Source organism: Anas platyrhynchos, chromosome 6 (genome assembly GCF_047663525.1).
Source record: "Anas platyrhynchos isolate ZD024472 breed Pekin duck chromosome 6, IASCAAS_PekinDuck_T2T, whole genome shotgun sequence".
Classification (NCBI taxonomy): Eukaryota; Metazoa; Chordata; class Aves; order Anseriformes; family Anatidae; genus Anas; species Anas platyrhynchos.
The window spans coordinates 38,779,157-38,802,797 of record NC_092592.1 but is presented as its reverse complement, the minus strand read 5'-3'; the positions used below and the strand labels follow the sequence as shown (position 1 = coordinate 38,802,797).

The 23,641-nt window shown below is 45.0% G+C and overlaps 1 protein-coding gene and 1 long non-coding RNA gene across 4 annotated transcripts in view; both read right to left on the bottom strand.

The window, feature by feature from the left end:
- The window catches only part of DOCK1 (dedicator of cytokinesis 1), a 259,267-nt gene that overhangs the window by 90,158 nt on the left and 145,468 nt on the right, over positions 1 to 23,641 (bottom strand). The window lies entirely within an intron of this gene.
- On the bottom strand, positions 953 to 15,004 carry LOC140002758 (uncharacterized). Its single transcript, XR_011810179.1, has 3 exons — positions 14,821 to 15,004; positions 5,933 to 6,015; positions 953 to 4,860 (listed from the first exon to the last, which is right to left on the bottom strand). It is a non-coding gene; the product is annotated as an uncharacterized lncRNA (long non-coding RNA).

Sequence of the window (23,641 nt, the reverse complement as noted above, 5' to 3'; positions counted from 1 at the left end):
AAGAAAGGTAATTTGTTGCAGTCCTGCTAGAAGAAATCTGCAGTCGCCTCAGCTATTAAATGAGCAGTTTTCACTTTAATGCACTGCCCAATAAAAGGCAAAAAGGCTTTGCTACGGAACACTTCTCACTGCCTGCCCTGGCCGAGTTTACCTGCTGAAAGCATCACTTCCCAGCAGCTGTGCAACCACAGAGGGGAGCTGCGAGGGCTCCCAGGCACTTGCCCAGGCTGCTGGCCAGGATTCGGCTAGGTGTTGCAGGGGTAAAATCAATAAACCCAAAGATTTTTTTCCCTGTCAAATTATTTTTTTAAAGAAAAATACAGTCTGGAAAGAGAAATAATTTTAGAAAAGGGAATATACTCACATGAAGTGTGAGAAAGGACACTGGGTAAGTTTTCCTGCAAAGGGTGAACGTCCCGTGAATTTGGGGAAAAAAAATAATCAAATACATGACGGTGTCTCAGGGTTTGCAGCAAGGGATCCTCTCTCATTTCCTGCTGACAGCACTGTCCTTTGTTACTTCGGCATTTCTACAGGTACCCTGAATACAGATGAAGGCTACTTCGGGTAATTATGGATAAATCAATAGAATCGATTTGCTACATTTCAAATTCTTTGACATTTTCATCAATCGTGCAATCAATTGTTTAGACAATTGCAGCTGGCTAAATAAATCTCATAACGCTTGGAAAATAATCCTAATTTTTTTCCTGTGGATATTTAATTACTTTATCAAAGTCCATCACAGAATACAAACGAGGAAGAAGAAAGGAATCTGCAGAGCAGGGTGTGCAAAGGTGAGTTGAGCACCACATCAGTGCTGCTGGTGTCATAAATCCAGTGTGCCCCACTCAGTTGGCTGGAAAGGACTTTTTGCTTTGTCCAGTATCCAAAATGTGAAGTTAATCATGATGCCTGATGGCAAAAAACTTCCCTGGAAGGGAAAAGGAATTTAGCTTTTCGCCCTGTGCCTTACCGTTACTTTTGTAGCCTCACTACCAAGAATCCCAACCAGGAGATGCTGCCCGGAGTAGCCAACTCTCATAAAATTAGGACCAACTTTGACAAAATTAGGACCTCCTTCCTCCCCACCCCACGTGGTAAAAACACAATCTTCTGGTGAGAGATGTGAACGATGCACCTGCAGTGGCTGCTCTGCTTTGCTATTCCACGGACGCTTACGTTGCTGGCAGCCTTGCAATGGGATCACTGATGCTAGAAACGTATGGGGGGAAAAAACACAAAAAAAACCTTCCTGGAGCTTTAGGTAAGCCTGCATTTGATCCAAAGCATTGCTCCCAAATTTTGCTGTGACACAGAACATTTCAGGAAGGCAGCGGGGTATGTGAAGGAGTGAAGCGAGACGGGAACAGCGCTCCCATCCCGAGCAGCCCACTGCTCACGTAACCCAGCTATTAACCTCTGGAGAAGATCAGCGCTTTGCTATTCTTCTAATTTCTCTTGCAGGCTCCTGTCTGCAGCGAGGAGACACGGCTGGAATGGAAGCTTTAACACGATGCTTCGATACCTTCAGCACAGCGCCCACCAGGGCCCGTCCCACCAGTGGTGCTCAGCAGATTTGGGGCTCACGTGGAAGGGGGCAGGTTAATAGCAAAAAGGGGCAGTTATGCCCAGCAGTGCTGTTGCAAATTTAAGGGAAGGGCAGGGCTCCAGTGGGGAGGATTTTGGGGAGGCAAGGTGCAGGCAGAAGCAGGAAGGCTGAGAGAAAAGGCTTTACCTAAAGGCAGACACAACAGGAGGGTGCGTGTGGCTGGCAGGGGGAGAGGACAGTTACTCTGGAGCATCCATCTGGATGCTGGGTTTGCTGGTGATGGTTGTTTGTGGGTTTATTTTCTTAGTTTTTCATTTTACATGGTGACTCCCAGCTCAGTAAGGAAAGGGTTTTCGCTTCCTGCCCAGGGTTCGCATTGGAGCTGAGCCTTGCTGCAATTAGCAGCCCCAGGTGATCCGTCCTGAGCAGCCCCACAACGTCCCTCTCATACATAACATTTTTTCAGTTCTGGCGCATCCCTTATTTTGGGGAAGCCCGGAGACGCTGATTCCCTCTGACTGCCTTCAGCCTTCATTTCGTCCTTACGAGGCACGTGCTTTCTGCAGTTTAGAAGGGCTAAATAATGCTGCAGATAAAACAAACCTTCTTATAACAAACCACAATGGAAAGAACAATCAAACCCATTTTTTTCACTCCCCAAACACGCGTGCCAAACACAAGGAGAGCTCCAGGGCAGCAGAGGGGCATTTCGGATGCCGTGAGCAGCCACTGCTGCAGGGAAGCATCGTGCTCTGGTGCAGCATGGCCGTGGTTTGAAGCCTTCGGATGCGTTCGGGGCTCTGGAGGACCTGGCCCTCCCTGTGCCATGCCAGTCCTCCCCAAAATTCCTCCCTGCGATTTTACAACCGGCAATTCGCTGCTGCCTGGTGAAGTCAACACCTCGGAGGCAAATGCAATCAGGGTCACAAAAAAAATAATAAAAATGGCCAAGTGCGTCAATGAGAGAGTTTCTGTTGAAATTGTCAAATTGTACAGAGTTGTGCAATGTAATTGTGGCCACTGAATATGGCCGTACCCCTATGAGTGCAGCCAGAGGTATCTTTTTTTGTATTAAAGACTCTCCCCTACCTCCACACCGAGGATGGAGACTGAAGAGATGAAGTTACCACTAAAGCATCGCCCACCCTCTAGAGAAGGGACAATACTAATAGGACAATAATATGGTCTTCAAATGGGAAACTGGTAATTATTTTAATGCCCTGGCTGCAGGATTCTTCCAACCAGATCCTCCAGCATGAGATCTGCTCCTTTACCATTTCTCTCATGCCATACTTCATTTTCTCTCTCACTGTTAATCTGAGGAAGCTCTTCAAGACACAGAAATACGCTATATAGGGGTAAGGTATTTTTAAACCTACAGGAAACGATCTGGCTTTTGAAATATATATATAGCGTCTTGGAAACCCTTTTTTAGTACACCGTAAGGCTAAACTTTTATTTCTGAGAGATGAGTTTGCACGACTGGGTGATGGCTGTGGTATGTTGAGTCTTCATCTCCGCAGCAGCTGACCCATATCAAAGTTTGGTTTAACACAGAGATAAGCGTGTCCCCAGTACTAGGGCAGCTCTATTCACTGTGTCTGAAATAGGGAATTTTGGATTTGGAAATGACCCGAATTTGGAAAGTTCCTGACTGAGAGCAGAGCAGAGCACTGTGAACCCCCTGTGAGGACAGGACAGACAGCCAAGCACTTCCCACAGCAGTGCCATTGGGATGATTTCCCTGGACGGGGTCAAAGTCTAGTTGGGCAAAAGGCTCGCATAACATTTATGCACCATTTATGCTCCTTTTATGCTCTCCTCCGGCCTGAATTGCATATTTTGTCTATCTCTAGACATGTAATTTATAATGCCAATGGCACTGAAGCCGAGCAGCTTCTCTGCGAGTAGCCTGTAATTATTTTATGGGCTCAGACGGGTGACAGGAACAAAGCGAGAAAAAAAAAAATCTATACCAGCCCCAGTGCTGGGAGTTTTTCCCTTTTCAGTGAAACCAACAAAACATCCACAGCGAAGATGATTTTTTAAGGCGATGGTGGCACAGGCAGCAATATATAGCAACACCTAAAGCTGTCATAATCTTATCCGGCTTAATATTCTGTAATGAAAGAGTATCACTTCGCTGTTCAAAACCATGATGTGTACTTGCCAGAGTAACCAGAGGAGTGGGGCACTCTTGGTATCCAGCAGCCTGTCCCCGGGGGCTGTCCCTGGCCCCCAGCAGCACGTCTGGGCTGGGGAGCCCTGGCACAGAGAGGGGCTGGGGGCTCCTCCTGGAGTGCTTCAAACCCACCAGGACCTGGGGCTGGGCACCCAGAGGGACTGAGCTCCCTGCCCACATCAGCCAGGTTGCAGTTCTGTGGAGTCTCGTGCCAGGACATCTGTATTACAAATCCACACGAAGCCAATACACGACTTGTTTTCTCCCTCCACTGCAACGAGGTTTAAGCAATAATGTATGTCTAAAGTCATACACCACCAGCTCGAGGCCCGTGACACAGTGTTTGAGCATCCCAAACTTGCAGCAATTATACCCACCGAGTGTGGGATGGGCTGGGATGCAGGGAGAGACAGCGACATGCCCCGTGAGGACGAAGACTTGTTTGGATGCAGACGGATTCTCCCCACTCCCAGTAATGAAGCTGCTGTTGCAGCATCGCTCGGGCGCCAGCAGCAATAAGCCAGGAGGGAGCTGAGCAGCACGCCGAGACTACCAATGGGTCCTTCTGATGGAGAGGGATGCTGGCATTACAGCCAGTCATGAAGGACAGGGAAATGCTGCTTGTAGAAAGGATATTGATGCTTACCCAGATGAGACTTGCCAGCGTCCATCTGCAGCAGACATTATGGGAAGGCTGGCAAAGGCGAGAAGCTATATAGGCCAGCACCAAACAACTCCGGTATTTGTCAAAGGTTTATATAAGGTAAGAAGCACAGCTTTCTGGACCTTTTCCATATCCTAGCAGACAAATTAAAGCCAGAACGGGATGCAGTTTGTTCAGATTTTTACATATTTTCAGCTTTCACGTCAGTAGCACACAGACTGCGATCGCTGAAAATGGGTACCCGAAAGATATTAAAAGGGGCTGCAAGTGGCACGCAGAGCTCCGGCAGAATTTATAGCGCCTTCAGTCAAAAGTGGTAGCATCACAGCAGCAACACAAAAGCCTGCACTAAGGTTTTGCTCACACCGACAGCCAAGAAGATGTGGGAAGGCCTGCTGAAGATTTAGGGGATGTTAAAACGGAACGTGTCCTATTTCAGCTTTCCTCATCATCCCCAGGTCTCTGGTAGATAACAGGATTTTATAAGAAAACATGTAACAAGTTTTTTTTATACATTATTGCTAAAATTACTTCAGTACTATTTTCTGAAAATGCCAACTCTGAGATAAAGATTCATTTTCCCCGTATTTTCGGAGCCTTTTCCTTTTTCTCTAGCTTTATGGGAAAGAATAACACCCCCTCCCCTGCTATTTGGGCCATGTAATTCAAATTTTACTGGGAGAAATAATGAAAAGGGTTTTACGATCTTTTTTTAGATATACCTACCTTAATATTTAATCTGCTCTATCACAGTTGTGAAATTCTCTCTTTAGGCATACTTAAAAGTTACACATTTCCTATCACCCGTGCAACAACGTACGGGTGAAAATGAGCCTCGCAAAAAGCCATTTAGCTCCCTCCATAAGAGAGCATGAGCTGAGGAAACCATTCAAGTGCTGCTCCTATAACAGGGAATAGATTCACTTCTGCGGTGTTCGCTCTGATTTGTAATTTTGTATGAAACTGTAATATTTTTATTCCTAAGCCATCATTAAATGTTTAAGAATCAAATGCCAGCAAAAAGGGGAGGAATAAGGACTTCTGAAGGTTCTCCTGCGATGGCAACTCTGAAAGGGTTGACATATTCATCAGGAATAACCCGAATCCCTTTAGTAAGGTCGCTCGCTCGCAGCAGAGGCCAGAAGCCCCATTTGGCCTGTCCTTTACCACGTGCCAAAACCAAGGACAAAACCCCAAATTCAGGGCACCACAGGCTGCACCAGCACCCCTCTGGGGTCATGATGCCACCTGAGGGTCAAGCACCATCAGACAAGCTGCTGACCCCAAACCCGGGCACCCCACACCTTCCTCGCAGGACATCACCATGTGGGGTTCCCATCACCAAGCGCCAGGCAGTGGTGCTCCTGCTGCCCTGCAGGACGTGCCTTCCTGAGCATTTGAATCACTTTACAGGCTCTTGTAAAACATCTCAAGTTTTTCTTTTAAATAACAAGGAAAGAATGATAACAACCCGACTAACAGGATTCTTCGCCCCGAGGGAAGGAAAACCAAAATTCATTAGGAGATGTTATACCCTCTAACATGCTACGGATAGGCTCCGAGTATTTTCACAGCCTGTGCCACTCTGCAGGTCTTGGCATGCCACCTACGTCCCTTCTGTACAAAAAAGAAAATACGGATTGAGTCACAAAATAAACAGAGCTGAAGAATTTCCCCCAAACCTGAGCAGTATTTCAAACTGCCACCCACCTCCCAAACATTTCTCATTACACCGTACCACCAACTGTTGAAGACGCTTTTGCACCTCCATTAAAATACTACGGGACAGCTCAGATACAAATAATTATCGATTATTTTCTCCGTGCCGCAGTTGGATAATTTAATTGTGCAGACACACAAAGAAGAAAGAACAGCGCGGAGTCCAAATTAACCCTCCGCGCATTATTTCTGCAGGAGAATGTCTTAATTGCAATTACGCATTCAGAGACCAGCACAACACTTTGTTCTTAATTTGTATGTCGTATAATGAATAGGTTTTAAATTAGTCAAAAAAAGTAAATATTAGACTGTGACAAATCATAATTACTGCATGATCACAGCTGTATAAATTAACTTCTGCTAAGAAGTTTTCAGTTGTGGTAAACAGGCTTTTTTTTGTTGTTTTTAAGTCAATTTGTGCAGCACAGTGATTTGGGGGCTCGCCTTCTCTCATTCAAAATTACTTAAGAACACATTTATAGGGTCAGGCTCAGAGAAAAGTGGCTCTGGAAAACATAAGAACACTGTAGTGTGTTGCTTTGCCTAAATTAACGTGAAAAGTGCTGGGAACAGCAGTGTGCCAGCACAGCTTCTGATGTGCAGGCTGCCAGCTCGGAGACAGGCCCTGTGAGGGGTGGGATCTGGTGGGGGACAGACACAGCAACCCCACAGCACGGGCTGAAATCTGGGCTGGCTCAACTTTGATGGGGGGGGGGTAAAACCTTGATGGGGGGACAAAAAGGGTGCCTGCAAGTCCCAGGGTGTTGCTGGGACAGCAGGTGTTGGAGCAGTGTGGGGACAGGACCCAGCAGCACAGGTCAGTTTGGGCTGCGGGCCTAAGCCAGGGAGGGCACCTGGCTGCTCTGGAAATAATGGGGTGTTGGCTCTCTTTCAATTACAAAACCTTTTGTGCCCATCCCATTATATACGTCAGATGAAGTTAGCGAGAAGCAAAGGACTTTGTCTCCCAAAGACCTGCCCCATGTGCTGTGCATGCCATATTTCAAACTCTCCTGCTCAATACAGACAACCTGCCCTCAGGTGGATTCTGCACAACACACAAACAAGCACAATCTGTGTTAATCTAGGAGGAAGAAAGTGCAGGTACGATGATGTACAAATGCCAGACAAGGTATTTGTATCTTCTGCTTGGTGTTAGGGAACAGCTAAAGCTTCCCATTCACTCATCTGGAACTGCTGAGGTAATCTTGGTGCTGCCAGTCCCAGCAAGCTCATTTTCTCAGCCTGCAAGGAGTTTTACCACCCAAACAAACATGATTGATCCGGGTGAGAAGCACATCAGTGCTTGCCTACTCCTTCACCAGCCGAATTCACTATCTCCTCCTTTTATTTAACGGGGAGTCAATAGGGTCATCTCTGCATGTGTCCCGGGCACGACTGCTTGGCTTGGCAGCCCCAGGGCTGGGAGGCACACGTGTGGAGCTCCTGAGGGATGGGGAAGAAGGTTCAAAGCCTGGTGGGCCTGGGCTGAGACGTCTGTGGGTGCTGGCACGGTGGCAGGGCTCTGCCAAAGGCTCCTTCACTTCTGTGGGGCCTGCAGGGGAAGTCCTAGGGCCAGACAGGCCTGGTGTCAGGGCTCAGTCTGCATGGGGCTCCTCACACGGCTCTCCCACCAGCATTTGGGGTCCATTTCTGAAGGCAAACACGGCGCAAAAACCTCACAAATTATTGGTGGTTTGCAAGTATATTTTTTACTTGAGACGCTCCTGTAGCGCATTCAAAGGAAGCTTTACCTGAACTAAAGATAACAGCAATGAAGGCAAAGCTGGAAAGCAGGATGGGAAGCAGAGATCTGAAGAAATAAATCATCCACATCCATAGGCCCCTCCGCAGATGACATGCTATCCAAAAACACGGGACACTTGAGAGCCACCCTTCTCCTCCCAGCTGCCCCCATAGCACAGCAAGTGGGGAGGAAGACAAAAAGAGCGCATTCATTACGACAAAGAAACTGTTTTTAGGAAAAAAAACACCTAGATTATAAACGTGTGAAGCAATCCCATCAACACCTGCCTGCTCGGAATAGACAATTTCATGCCACACTTGTACCCCCGTGTGCACGTTCAGGATGGCTCTACAAGAAACCACATCGAAATTGGAAAAGCAGCCTTAAAGCCACAGAGATTGACGTGGATAAAAGAACTGACGAAGCCTGACTACATAACATTTATTTCAAATTAATTTTCTGCCATCCAGCTACAATAGTTCATTTTTCCCTATGAGCAGGATCTAATAAGACCTAATAGGTAATAAATCAGATTCCTAGTTTAGGGCATTAAGAAACTGCAGTGAAATGTTCTGCTAGACCAGCAAGGTCTACGGCACTCTGCTCCACAACAGCCGGGGCATTGAAGAGCCTTAAATCATCAGGCTGTCCCTCTTCAGCTCTCTGACCATTCCTGTGGCTTTGAAATTTCAGCAGAAATCATTCTTTATGGCAAACTCCATAGCTGCGAGCAAAGCAATTTAAAAATCACTTGAGGAGAGCAGTTCCTACGTACTGCTTCTGTTACCAATTACTCGGCTTCGGCATTTACAAAACGCGCAGTTTAAATAATACAAATGGGTTATCAAATTATCGTGATGTAAACAGACAGAGAAGTTGTTTCCAATCAACACATCCATTACAAACCAGCGACAAAGCAGGATTATTTACTCGGCAGCTATTCATTCCTGTTAATTTGGCACAGCGTTGTGAGAACCGAAGCTTTACGAGCAGCACGCTCCAACCTTCAGGATAATGTGATAATGCCGCACGTGTTGCCTGAGCCATCTTCTTATACAGGAGAGGTGAAATAAATGCAAGTGATAACAACATCGCAGTCACTCAGCTCCCGTGTCAAAGTACATCCACCTCAGTGGTTCACCACAGCATGCTCTGACCACTTCCATCAAAACCAACCTTAAATTTGAGTTGGACAGAACTAATCTTGCTCTTCTGGCTTGATCCGACAGGGAAATGACACACCAAGACATTTTTTGGGAGCATGTTGGAGGTGTCAACCTCTAGCATAAAGATGGGAATCCAGGACAATCTAGGTGGGACTTCACAGAAGTACGTAACTCTACGAGTCATTTGGGATGAGAATTTGTCTGTGCTGCACTCAAAGCCTAAGCACGGCATTGACCTTCCTTAGTTTTGTATACAATTCTGAATTGTTTTTCCGTTTTACGCACTGAGGACGGGAACGGTGCTATTTCGGTTAGAGTTATGGGTTAATGTTCATATAGAAAATGTTCTAGTTATCGAAATGGAGCAGAACGCTTCATGGGAAGATAATATATGATTTGAATTCCGGTCTTCGCTGCTGGTTATTCACTGCATGAGCACAGGCAAATTACTTAATCCCTCTATGAATCAACTCAAACATCTGTAAGGTCAACATAACGCAAATGATCTTCCCCAGATGCTCTGAGATTCTTATAGAAATAACGCAACTTAATATTATTGCCGCTACATAAAACTGGCACTATCCATCTTGCTTTATGGCAAGCGAGACTTTGTCGGCAACGGCACCCCTTTAGCAAAAATGAGCTGAACACGTTGGTGAAGTTTCATTTGTTAGGTTACCCAAACTGTTTGGGTAATAAATCCCAAATACAGTTTCTCAGATTAAAATGTGGTAACAGCAGTACATGTGTACATGTGCAGATGAGATTAATTTGAGCCAGCTTGCCAACAACACGTGTGTTGCAATTTGATTACGCGGTGATTTTCCACCTCTGCTAACTCGCAGGAAATAAAATTTTAAGGTAAGCTAAAATAATCAAAATAAATTCACCAGCAAATACTGTAGTGGTGTTTATTTACACGTTAACTTGCTGAGATTCCTTGGAAGAGATGCTTTCGCCCATTACCAAGTTTTCTGCTGCTCACCTACGTGCTGAGGAATGGAAGTGCTCCTGGACCTGCCAGGAAACACCTCTCGCCCTGCAGTGCAAGTCCTCACCACAGACCACAACCCCACTCCCCTTTGTGAGCACACTGCACAGAAAAACACACCACTTTTTTTTCCCTGGGACTTACTACTGCTATATTTAAGATCTCTTACTTTCATGTCAATATAAACCAGAGACATTTAGAAAAATGCTGGCACTGGGTTAATGACGTAAGAGAAGAAAATACCTAAAAGCTGAAATTACCCACTCACACCATCTTACTCATAAATTTGTTTAATTAGCTTAAAATAAACTTTAAACACAAAGATTTAATATGCTTTAAAAAAAATGTAACTGGGAATAATACAAGTCAAATAATTTAATTAGGCACAGTAATTTTTATCTCGCTACCAGATTTAGCTCCTGCTCAGCCCTTTGCAGGGGTACAAGGTACGGGATTCAGGAGCTATTGGGGTTACAGAGCACTGCCAGACAGCCCCTTGCTGTCTATCAAAGAGCAAGAAAGAGAATGGTTTTCCCCTCTTCAGTGATATCTGGAGTCCTGCATTGTGTACAAACTCCCTGTGCTCTTTTGAAAAGCCGGACTTTAATTTCCTCTTTCTTTTTATTATGGGAACTGTCTTGACTAAGACATAAATAACCCAAATACCCAGGCCAGGCACTTCTCCCTTAAATCAGTGGGAACGAGTTGCACATTTTGTGACTCCCCCCAGACCTCCTTGGTGCCCCGCAGACCCTCAGCCCTGTACTCCCCAGTAGCAGATGGCACTCGTAGGGCCAGGCAATTTATGATTCAGGGAGAGAAAGAAATGTTTAAGGGAACTGCTTTGTAAGCTGACAATGGCCAAAGGAATTGCTTACTGCAGTCGAGGAGAGCTGAAGGTACTGCAGGACACCTGGAAGCCAGGGCCCGCTGCTGAATGAACTGCAAAAACAGACTAGCAAAACCTGTCACTTTCATAAAACAGGATTTTTTAATTACTCTGTCATTTACAGATCAGTTGGCAGGATAAAAGCACCTCACAAATTTGTGTTTCAAAAAATCAGCATTATCAAGTTCATGATTAGTGAAGTTAGTTTAGAGATGGAAGGAGGCAGAGGGGCACTCCTGGTGTGCATCCCGTGCACGTGGTGAGCAGAAGCAGCTCCTGGAGGAGCCGCTGCGTGCCTCGTGCCATGGACATGCCCGTCACCAGCACAAGCGGCTGCTCCACTGGATGACAGTAAATACCGGGATTGAAATTTATTTATTTGCTTTTAACTCCAGTGAAATTTCTGAGAGGATTTGCATAGAGGAGTTGAGATCTATGACGTGTCAAACCCCAAATGCATTTAAATGGCTGTGACCACTGATGTCCTGGTAACACAACATCAGTGTTCCGATGGACAAATTTCACAGGGAAAAAAGTTTTCAAAGGAAAGATGAAGTCCTTGCCCTTTGCTCTTAACAGGGCCGATGGTGTCCAGTAGCAGAGAGCCCCTCCTGCTGCTGCACCCCCAGCCCGAGGAGCTTGCTAACCAGTGCGCTGAATTCAGACAAGCACCAGGAGAAAGCAGCATGAGATAAAACCTTCACGTGGTGATTTTCCCTAAGCATATGAAAACATTTACACCTTGCTTTTTTTTTCCTTTTAATCTTAGAAAAGGCTTTTAGGGATTGCTCTTTTCTCAGCCTAAGACTCTTAATAAATTCTGCAGCATCTCCAAACCCAGTAAGACTCGGTCAGATGCCTTATGGTGCTTACACACAGGGTTATTCGCTGCAGGGAAAGAATACCATTAGTAATAAGTAGCACTGGGACACGGGCAAAAATTAAAAAAAATGAAAAGGCTGCATCATTAGCACCGTGATTTCATTTAATAACCCGAATGGGGAGTACTCGGTGGTAATTCTTTCAGTGCATGTCAGTCATCCTCACTAACCCATGCCAGCCGAGGGAAGGCTGCTGCCTCTGCAGCCCCAGGAACCCCTCCTGCTGTCGGAGGGCTCAGACTGGGAGCCAGGCACGTTTACCTCCTCCTTGACCCCATGAACCCTGCTACTTACCAGGTAGAACAGCACAAGCACAAGCCCCACGTGAAATCAAGGCAACTGTTGTATCTCATCTGTCAGGCTTGTGCAGGTAGGGGTTCTGTGTCAGAACAAGAGAACAACTTCCACAAAAACACCTAAGTAAAAGGGATTAAATATTTTACAGGAGAGAGAGCAGCACGCTCCAATGCAAACCTCCACACAGGGCATGGTAAAAGTTTACAAATTTAAATCCTGGGTAAGTACAAATCAGGGGAACAAAAATCCATGTGCCTCAAATGCAGCAGCACTTCTACCACAGCCTCCAGCAGGGGAATTTCTTCCCCCTCTAACTTCCCAAGCAAACAAATTATCAGTTCACATTACAGCTGGTACAAGTTATAAAGGAAATTAATGAACAGCCTAACTGAAACCAGGCCAAACCGATCAAAACCAAACAAGCTAACAAAAATCTATTCAACAACTTTGCTTCCTTTCAGAGATGTACTTTAATTTTGAATGTTGTTGTTTTTTTTTTTATTTTTTTTATTTATAAAGATGCAATATAGAAAGGCTTGGTGCACGTTTGTCACTGGCACTACTCTGTTCTCCCACGTCCTTTCATTCTGTGCGGTTTCTGTCCACAAATAATGACCCTGAAATCCCAACCAACCTGAACTAACCGATGAAACCAAATCTTGCAAATTACGAGTGCCCAACGTCTGAGACTCACAGGAACGTCCCTGTGATGCACGCTGTAGGACAGACCGTGGTGTGTGGTGTGCTTGTTCATACAAACCATCCCCAGACTCAGCCTATTTTCCAATATCTTATTAGCAGCTCTGATGTTGGAAGTTAAAATACATTTTATAAGCCAGATGAATAAATCACATATGCCAGCATAAATTTTTCATGATTTCTTCATAAATTCCTCATTTCTTGTTGTCAGTTGTCTTGGCAGAAACTAAAATATATGAAGCTGTAAAAACAGCCCTCTAATTAAGACAACTGTCTCCTTCCAGTACTAGTTGGCAGCAGACGTGCCATGCATCACCCCCCGTGCACGCCGCAGTGAAATGGCCTTTTGCAAATGCAGAGAATTGAAACAAATGTGCATCACCTTTGTCTAGGTGGTTATCAGCTGAGCCACTCTCTCTGCGACACCTACTCCATCTCGCAAATCCCTCGGGGTTACATTTAATGCTTGTTTCCCACGTAGAAATTCATATTCATTACAAACTGCTTTGTTTCACTTAGGCCCTGACGGAGATTTTTGACTTCTTTGATAAAAAGACATCAGTTTACCAATTTTTTTTTCCTTACTAGATCAGAGAGAGTAACTTCAGACAGGACAAATGAAGAAATGGGTGAAGAAAGCGAGTCCTTGGCCTGTAGGGGAAACTAGAGCTGAGTCCACGCTCCCCAAGAAGAACCAAGCCCCTGTTCCCCTCCTTGGCAATCCTGATGCAACAAAACCCAGCCGTGCTGGAAGAATGACCTACGGAGGTTTGCTCTGCATAGCTAACGGTGCCAGCTGAAGGAAAGCCAAGCTCAGCACGCATTTCTATCACTCCACTGCTACACTTAACACTCCAGCACTGAATTTGGCAAGGAGCAAACCCAGCGATCCCTCCACGCTCCTCAGTACTGACCTGAAAAAGTACACGCGCTTCTTGGCGCTGCCTCCAACAGTTGGGCAACCTGAAGAGGATGAGGAATAACTCCAGAAGCAAATATGCAAATAAAAATATCTGCTGAAAGCAGTGAAAACTACAGGTTTAGGTAGACTAGGTAAACCCAATGGCTAAGAAGTAGTAACTTCTGGGGTACAGTGGTTGAACACGTGTGGTAGACCTTAAAGTGCATGACCCTGAACGAATGAGGGAAGTAAACCCCAGTAGGAATGAATTATTTCTGGTTCTAAGCAGCCGATATCTCTTAAGGAGGAATATTTTCCTTAACACAAAAACATTTCCTAGATAAGGTATGACTGAGGTGTTTGCAGAAGCAGCACCCTGCAAAACACAGTGCGACAAATGAAAAAGCGTTCGGTGCTCAAGCAGAGTTTACACAAAACACTCTTGGCTTTGTCACTTGGCAATTTTACTTTGATTTTTAAAAACTAAACGTGTTTGCTGGGTGAAAAGATACAAAACAGTCCGGCAAGAAGAACATGAGAAAACAACGTGGGAGGGAGAGCAAATATTGCAAGTGTGTTGTAGTATCGTACCTCCTTCCAAAATCTCAATGGCAAAAACACATCTAAAATTCACTCCAGAAATGTTTTTGTTTGGATATCTTTGTAAGTCAATCGTCAGAAAACTATCGACTATCTTCTTCTATATCTTACTTCTTCAATCCGGTATTTTTATTTTGCCTTGCATACCTGCAGACATGACTGGGCTCACGAAAGCTAACCCACGAAGTAACAGGTTTTATCAAAGCCCAACACCGAAGGGAACTGGAACAGCAATTACTGAATACCTGAAGCCTCAGAGGGAACATCTCAGCCTTAAGAAATGAGTACTGTCATAAATATAAATAATTTTAAAGTTTCCTATTAATACAAGATCACCTATTATTCCAACAAAGCCACTCTAAATAAATATTTTCAGCCATACCCTGAGAACAGAGCAGGGGGTTTTGAGGCTCCCTTGACTCGCCACCTGCAGCAGATCAGCAGAAAGCTTCTCCTGGCCCCGTGCACCCCTACATTACTCTCACTGCACCACAATCCCAAGTTTCCTACCCGCCGCCGGCCACAAACTCACTTTGCAAAATCAGCGTGGATGCAAGGAGAGCCCAGGAGGAGCAGCAGCAGCGCCTGCAGGCTCTGACAGCAGCGGGCAGCCCGGGTTATGCCCCATACCCAAGGAGCTGCAGGACTTCTGGAGAAAAACTTCCACCAGGCACTGCCTCTTCTTATTACCACCTCTTGTTTCCCACCCTGCCCAACCACAGCACCTGTGAGCACTGCGGTGTAATTGCTCTCAGCAGCTTTAGCAGCCGGCCAGCTGCAGCTCTTCACAGCGATATCCCCTCCGTCCACCAGGCTGTGCTGGTACCGGGGCCCTACACGATGTACCCGATGTGACCACAGGCAGCAGCTGGGGACATGAACCACCTCGGAGATCCGTGTGCTACCCACACGTTACACGTTTTTTAGGGACGTGAGATCAGGTTGGGGTATACGGACCAGGCTCACCCCCACCGAAGCCACGCTGCCCATCACCCAGAGCTATAAAACAGCAGCACCCTTGGGTCCGGGAGGCTGGCACGGAGCTGGGAACGATCCATGGCCCGGGGTGCAGAGCCAGACACCCGCCTGATGCCAGCCTGATGCCAGCTGCTGAAGGACAGCCGGCACCTGAGCCAGCATAAGGCCTGCCAATACAAATTGAGCTGTCAGAAAAAGAGCAAATTCAAGCAGGCAGATGATTCTGTTCCAAGTCAGCACTTTACTTGCACAGGTGTGGGGTTTTTCACCCCGTGGTGGTAGCTCTACCGGGCACAGGCAGGCTGAGGAGGAAGAGAGGAAGGCTTTGGGTCTGGCTGCAGGCAGGCAGAGGGGGAAACCTCTCCCATACCCGGCTGGACAAAAATCTGACAAGCTGGCAGGTCAAAGCTGCTGGCACAGCTAAAGCTGGATGCATGTACAGAGATAGTGAATTTAAATAAGGAAAATGTTTGTATTGAATATTTTTTTAAATTATTGTTTTGGAGACCCCAAAAGAAAAAGATCTTGTTAGATTAACTTTGGTGGCTTACTCGGTCATTCAAAGCACAGGAGCTCTACGCAAGTATTTGAGAGTATGTGGGAGGGCCAGCACGATTATTTCCTAAGACAAATGATTCTGTGTATTCATTACCTTCATTTCAAGGCTGCTCTAACTCTGATACACATTCAAAACTAAGGAATTTACCTTATCACTCCAACACGACCATGCCAAGACCTGCCCAAACGTCACTGTCACTGGCTGTGGCAGCATCTGCTTAACTCTGACTCCAAAATTTATGATGAAAAAGGAGAAAGATCTGTGCAGAAGGGCCTGCTGTGCCCTCAGGAGGTGGGCAGGAGACTCCTCAGTCCTCCCAGGCAGTGGCACCAACTTCCACGCCGGTGGCCGCCAGTGACCTGGCACTTCTCTTCTCTCTAAATATACTTTAAACACTTCTTGTCTTACCATCGTGCAGTCTGTTATGTCACAGCATGAACGGTTCTTCAGTTTTTCAGCCCTGGTTGTTATTCCACGGGCTGTGTTTTCTCCTAGCCGAACAGTCCCAGCCAGTTTTCTGGAATACAATTGCACATTCCGTACATGAAATACTTGTGATCCTAAAACTTAATCACCCTACAAAGGGCCTCATTGTCTGCTTGCACTCGGAGGCTGCTGCTCGCAGAAGCCAAAGAGCTCCATAATTGTCAGTCTTTAGGAAGACAAAAAGCCAGGAGAGGAACGTGTTGCCAAGGGAAAAGCAAACAGAGGTCTAGGCGGATTTTACAAAAATGTATGAAATCCGTAATTGTGCCGGTCAGTATTCTGGTAAATTGCACTGAAAATTCTTGCGGTGAAGGAACTGGGATTTGGAGAGATGCAGTGAAATTATCACCAATACTCCACTCTTATTTTTGTTCTTGTACAATTCTGTTCTTAAAACGGCAGACACTGAAAGGAGATGATGGAGAGACAGCAGAAATGGTTGTTCACTTTCCCCTTGGCCACTCCAGCGTGGGGCGGCTGCTGGCAGCGGCCCTTTGGCTCTGCCGGGTAAGAAAGCAGGCCCAAAGGGCCCAGCTCTGTTTGCTGTGTCAATCCTAAAAGCCACAACCCAGGCAAAAAGTCCCCTCAATGATAACCTGACAACCCAATGGATGTATTCTTTCCAAGACCTACAGAGCCAGCCGCACCAACTCAGCACGTGAAGGACAAACTCCTCCAAAAGCCCACCAATTTCTGGTTTCCCTCTCCCCTCGGGCTCAAAGCCTCCTGATTTCCTCCACCCCCATCAGAAAATGCACTTCTTGCATTTCTTCACACTGGCAAGGCACAAGGGACAACACCAGAACTTCCACTGTTTGCGGAGAACTTTTATTCCTGTACCTCAACAAGGTGATTAATGAAAACAGCCAAAAACAGACAACCTGGGCCGCTGAGGGTACTGATTTACCTATGGAAAGTAAATCGATAGGGATCAACATGCTAAAGTATTTCCTGGGATGTCTGCACTTCTTGTCTGGGAGAAGGGAAAGGAACGCTAATCTCAGTAATTTCTGTAGTTCTGACACTCTTTTTTTAAAAAATAAAATAGGAGAATTACAGTGCAGAACTATTGATTTCGCTGGGAAAGTAAATAAAACATTTTCTGAAGTGTGACTGACCAGCCAAAAGGTTGTGCTGGTGGTTTTGTTTGTTGGGCTTTTTTTTTTTTGAACACTGAAAGAGGCAAAGATTAATAAACCTCACCTGTGACAGAGCAGCACACATTTCACTCACAGGTATTTTAAAATGTGTGATAGTATTAACCTAAATGAAGCTGACATGGAAAAATAACAACTTTAAGTGAAAATTGCTACACCTTCAGGTTTAAAAATAGGCATCACATGATGCTAGCTTCTACCTTTACCAAAATCGGAGAGCTGCTGACACGCTTTGGGATTTAACACCTTCAGCTTCGTTTGATGACCCATTTCACGATGCTTTTATAAGAATCCAGCATCACGGGTTCTCATCCATGCCATGCACTGATTGCCAAAAAATAAAGGAGCTTTTGCACCTGGTAAGTGATGCGGACAGCATTTCCCTGTTTAGCTCTGCGTGGCTCATGGATCCGGGCAGCTGACCTGTTGGAGCACCTGAACTGGAGCTGGTAACGGGGTCGGCACAGCGGGGTGGGTGCTGGTGTCCTGGTGTAGAGGCAGCACGTCACGGTGCTGTTGGTGGTACAGAAGGCTTTGAAGTATAATTTGTTTTGTTTTGCTTTGTTTTTCTGCTCAAAGAGTGATCCAAACCTTGGATGCTCCCAAGGAACTTGGTGATCCAGGGACAGCGACAGCTCTGGCACCAGGGCTGAACAGAGCAGCCGGGCAGAGCAGGGTAATGCAGCGAGGTGCACGGCCCCGAGGCTTCACCAAATGAGGAGGGAATATCCATATGCAGCTTATCACAAACCCTCACAGACGTACAATAATGTGCCTTCAAAGGTTCACGATCTCACCTCCCCCAGCTTCACCTACAGCTAAAACTTAAAACTAAAATTAAAGGAACTCCTCCACTGAGGGATCCGAATTAAATGAAATCTGCCGGGGGTTCTTTTACTCCTGAAACCAGACCCAAAAAAAAAGTATGTAATGAAATATTATTATCCACTATTCAGTGCAGCATATATTGAGTTCTTCTCGAACTGAACCATTTGATAACTAAAGACATCAGGAAAATCAAACTGATAAATGTATTGTTTGGGAGAATGTGCTTCTGAGTACAATTAGCAGGAAGAATTTTAATGTCAAACCCAGTTTAGATTCCGGGAAGGACATAATATACAAATCATTCTTTTGCATTTGAAATTAATTTGGCAGCGCTTCTTCAGATCTCAATTAGACTCTTAGCAGAGAATTGTCACGATGCACAGCCTAATAGCCACTTGTAGCTTTCTTTCAAAACAGTAGATTAGCTCCAGGAGTTCTTCGCACCGCATATACGCGACTCAGTTAAAAGTAAGTGCAAGCATCCAGAATAATTAGTATCCCATTAAAAGCAAAAAAGCCCATGGACATCCACAGCATACTCTGGATAACGATTCTGGAACTGAGGAAGAAACCACCCATTTGTGATCTTAGCTTGCTTTTGGTTTTTGTAACCGCTAAGCAACGCTGCTACTTGTGCTGGGTTGCAGATAGCTGCAATGCCCTATTTTTCTTTTAAAATATCACATTTCGGAGCCACTTCTGGAAACGACAAACGGCGAGGTGCCTCTCAATTGCTCATTATCTTTTGCAGAACAAATATTTAAGAGTTGATAAAATATAGCAAGGCAGATGACCAGCAGTGCAAACTTTTGGCTTAGCAGCCATCCCGCAGTGAAGCCCCATGCGATGCCTTTTATGTACAAAACCACAACAGAAGCGTGTGAGCCCGCTGGACTAAATGTTATTTCAAGTTCAAATATCTCTTTAAAGTTCTCAGGCTTCATAAGATGCAGGCGGTATTCAAAATATCTTGAAGGGGTTTAAATCTGCCGCCACCCCAAGGAGGACAGGCAGTTAACGAGCTGGAGTGCTTCCAGGTCTAAACCTTGCTGCTTAAGACTTTGCAGGGAGCCACAAACAGGAAAGCCTTGGGACAGAAATAAATAAATAAATAAATAAATGAATAAATAAAAGAACTTCCTCCCTTAACATACAAAACTTCAGCTCAAAACACCAGCAATTAGGATCCTTTATCCCTTTCTTTCCAGTTCAGGAAGAGATGTTCCCCAACGCACGGTTCCTGCCTTTACAGTTGCTCCGATTTTCTCATGATTAATAAAAGGTTGAAATGCCATGAAATGCATCAGGAATATTTTCAGAAGACATTAACTGCTACTGAAGAGTGAACATCTGCATATTAGTCTAATGCTCCAGCGGTATTTCTGAGGCAAGTACTGAAAAAGGATTTATTTTTTTTTCCCCAGCAAGATTAGAGGTGCAGCCTCACTCGTGCTTCAGGGTGAAATACAGCCCCACCAGCCTTCGCCTGGTTTTATAGAGGCGGCATGGGACACAGATCTATGCTCCCAGGAGGCCAGCAAATCCCATGCACACTTTAGGGACAGAAAAGAGGTTTGTCAAGGGAAGCATAACAACAAAACACGGAATAAACAGAGTCACAGTGGATGCACGACACCGTCAGGCAGCCCGAGCCCACCTTCCTAGCTGCAGGATTTCTCTGTCGATAAGCACACGAGTGGCTGCAAACACACGAAACCCATAATTTAGGCCATACAATAACAATTAAAATAGTCACTATTTTAGTACTGGAAATCATTAGTCCACCTCTAGACCCCAGAAGCTAGGGACGTAATTTCTAACTCAGCCTGGGTAAAGTAACCTGCTCTGGAGGATGTTCCCACTGCGGAAACAACCCAGTGAAGAGCCCCTGCTGAAGCACATTCCTTCAAGGAATCTCAGCCTTTTCAGCACAGGAAGAAGCCTCTCTTGTTTTAAGCCTAGCCAAGTCCATTCATTTCATCCCCAGGCCCAGTTAATTTGACAGGTACGATACTAAACCAAAAATCCTGCAAGGTCTTTGCTGAAAAGGTCAGTGCATTATGCAACCAGGTTTTATGGACAACAAAAAAACGCCCTCCGTATGCAGAAACAAATCTGCAGGATCTTCATCGCATTTATCCATGTGCACTCATCTATTTCATTTATAAATGAAGAATGAATTTCTGGGCACACGCACGAGTTCTGAAAACTGGATCCTGAAAAAGCGACATGCACTGAAAGATGTTACCCTCTGCCTGCACATTGCCAGGAGTGGTTTTTGCCTACACAGAGAAATATTTGCCACCAAAGAAAGCAACAAAATTGTTCACATTCAATTGCTTATTTCATTGCATCCCTAAATAAAATTATTTAGTTGTTCAGGTTGCGGGTCTGAGCTCTTCAACTTTCTAAATAAGTAAGCAGAGATCAATGTATAAAGTATATGAATAGTCAGGAAAACGGTGCCAATTCCTTTCTGTTGGAGTTTTTCCAACTGCTCAGACTCTTCTTAAAATATAATTGCATTTCAAGCACTGTCTTCCTCCCAACATCCTATCTGGAAATGTAAACCAGTTTCTATATTCCACAATAACAAACACTGAGTAAATACTTGAATGATCCGTGCCCCAGATGTAAGTGTAATCTTTCACACCATGCCTACCAATAATCACTATGAATATCGTATCAATCCAGGTTTGAACTGTATAGATGCAGGTTTTCAGAAAACGAAGGAAGTTTCACAAGTTGTTTTTGTGCTTCTTTCTCCACCTACCCCATGTGTGATAAAAATCTGGCCCTGTTTTTTTTTTTATTTTTTTATTATTTTTTATTTATTTATTATTATTTATTATTATTTTTTATTATTTTTTTATTATTTTTTTTAGTTCTGTCCAGAATCTTTGGAGTCTTTCCCCCTGTTGTGAACTCCAACTCCACCCATCAGCAGCCTGACGCAGACTTTAAATTCAGGCTTTTTCCCTGGCACCTCATCTGACAGATGCAAGTTGACTGGCCGATTACATAAGAACTAAGAGCTTATTTTCATACAGTTATTAAAAACCAGGGGTGTTTTAGTTTCTATATGCCTGTATAAAGCACAGCCGATTATGGCATGACTTCAATAATTAAGCATAACTTCAGTAACCTAAAAAGCACTTTTATTTTGGCTTTGGGTTACTTGTCAGTGGGAATAACTCTCAGGCGACTGCAGACATCAAGGCTCAGAGTTGCACAAAACTTTCCTTGGTCTGTAAGCAGCCCAGGGCTTGCATGCTGCTGACGGCCAGGCACCCACACGGCTGAAGTTCCTCCCGAAGTCGCCGCAGACATCGGCCAGGTACTGCTACGACAACCACGTAGCAGAGCAGCCCACATCTCCCTGCCAGTTCCCAAAATAAACACGTGCGTTGCAATCCACTCCAGCAGCAGGATACAAAGGTACGTGTTTATCAGACGGATCTCCCCGATCGTCCTTCCTCCTCTTTCCAAGATTATATATATATTTTTTTTATCAGGCAGAAAATTAATTAAAATTCCGGAGTAGGTTTTCAGGAGGAAACCCACCTCCACCTGCCTGCAAAGCCAACGCAGCACTGGAGGAGAGCAGGTAACAGCCTCCAGATTCCTTGGGCAATGCAAGATGTAATTCCTCTGGAAAAAAAGCATGTAGGCACCAGAAACCTCCTTCTCGCTGAGAAGCATCTTATCCCTTTTCCTCCGACTTCAAAAGGCAAAACAACCACGGATTTTATGTAAATGTGGACATTAGACACAAAAAATAGAACAGGAAACATCAAATTCATTTTTCATAGGGAACTCCGCTTCCAGAGGAACAGTTGCAGATGAAAGTAGCAGCTCGAAATGAATATATCATAAGGTCTACCAAAGGAACCGATCGTCTCAAATGCCAGAAGTAAGAGCAAAGATTAAATTATTTTCATTTACAAAAACGTAAAGAGGAGCTGTTTATGTGTTCTGACTTAGCGGTTTTAAGAGGAGCCTAGTTTAAGTTGTCAGCTGCTGACAACAGTTAAAATAATTTATAAAACATTTCTGAATCATTTCTAAATATGATTTAGAGGGGAAAAAAATACAAGCAACCTGAAATCCCTGTTGATGCTTCGACAAATGGCTTTCTTCAAATTACTTGCAGATAAAACTACCGGAGTGCCTTGTTTTGCAGGACATCATGGAACGAAGAAGGTGCCTGTGAAGCTCTCCAGGTCTCCATCCTGACACAGAGGAAAAGCTCCCGACTCTTTGCAACTGCTAAGCACAGCTGTCGGCGCTCGTTGCAGAGATGAAATAATGCAGTGGCTGCAGAGCAGGGCCAAATGTCACTATTCAGCATCCTTTGGGTCAGTACAAAGCAGCTATCATATAGTAGCTGTTGACAGAGCTGATAAAAATACTTTCTTTTAATCTGGTAGTATGATGCCTTTACCTTGATAGGAATAACCCTTCCTGAAAGTATTAAAACACGTAAACCTTGCTGTAAATGTAATTTAAAGGTGTCCAAGTATCTTCAGTGGATGTATTCGTACCTCCCAACAGCAATATTGAAGACGAGTAGCATTTTCTTTTAAAGTTACCTCAGCTCGATCTTATTTTTAGGTAATGCAATCATGAATACATTTAGCAGCTCGCTAACAGTTCACCATGTCTAAAACTTCTTGCTGGAAATGAAAGTTGCAGTCGCAAAGTTCACCTCCAAGTTGCAGCCTAGAATCCACCAGCGGAGGCAGGCGGAGTGACAGGGCTCTGCCAACTCTCGAGAGATCATTTAGTCCATTCCCCTTCTCCCCAAATTATAACCAGCAGCTTAACAGATGCTTGTCAAACTGTTTTTAAATACCTCTGCTGCTGGAGACTCTGCAACCGCCCTGAGCAATGCGTTGCAGCGCTGGCTGCTGGAGTATTTCCCCCAGCCTCAAACCTGAATGTGCCTTGCCGCGCTTTATGGCTGCAATTTCTTACATTCATAATTCCACGTGGCTCCAAGAAGACTGTTCCCATCTGCTCTGCTGCGAGATTTTGTGTATCTGAAGAGCGTTTGTGCTCTTCCAGCCCCTCTGCATTCTCTCTCCTTTAAATTGAACCGAAAGCAATGGCCATTTCAAGTCCACATGTGGATCAAGACTTAATTAAATATGATTTGAATATTCTTTCCACCCACCCACCTCCATGCTATGCCCTACTACGCTATGACCTACTGCCACCCGCTCATCAGTTTTCCTTTCCGGTCATCAATTTTTCTTTCCATCTCTGTTGCACGGGCATTGTTGTTCACTGAACAACAGCAGCTGACCTGGAGCTCAATCCGACGATGAAAGGGAAAGCCACAC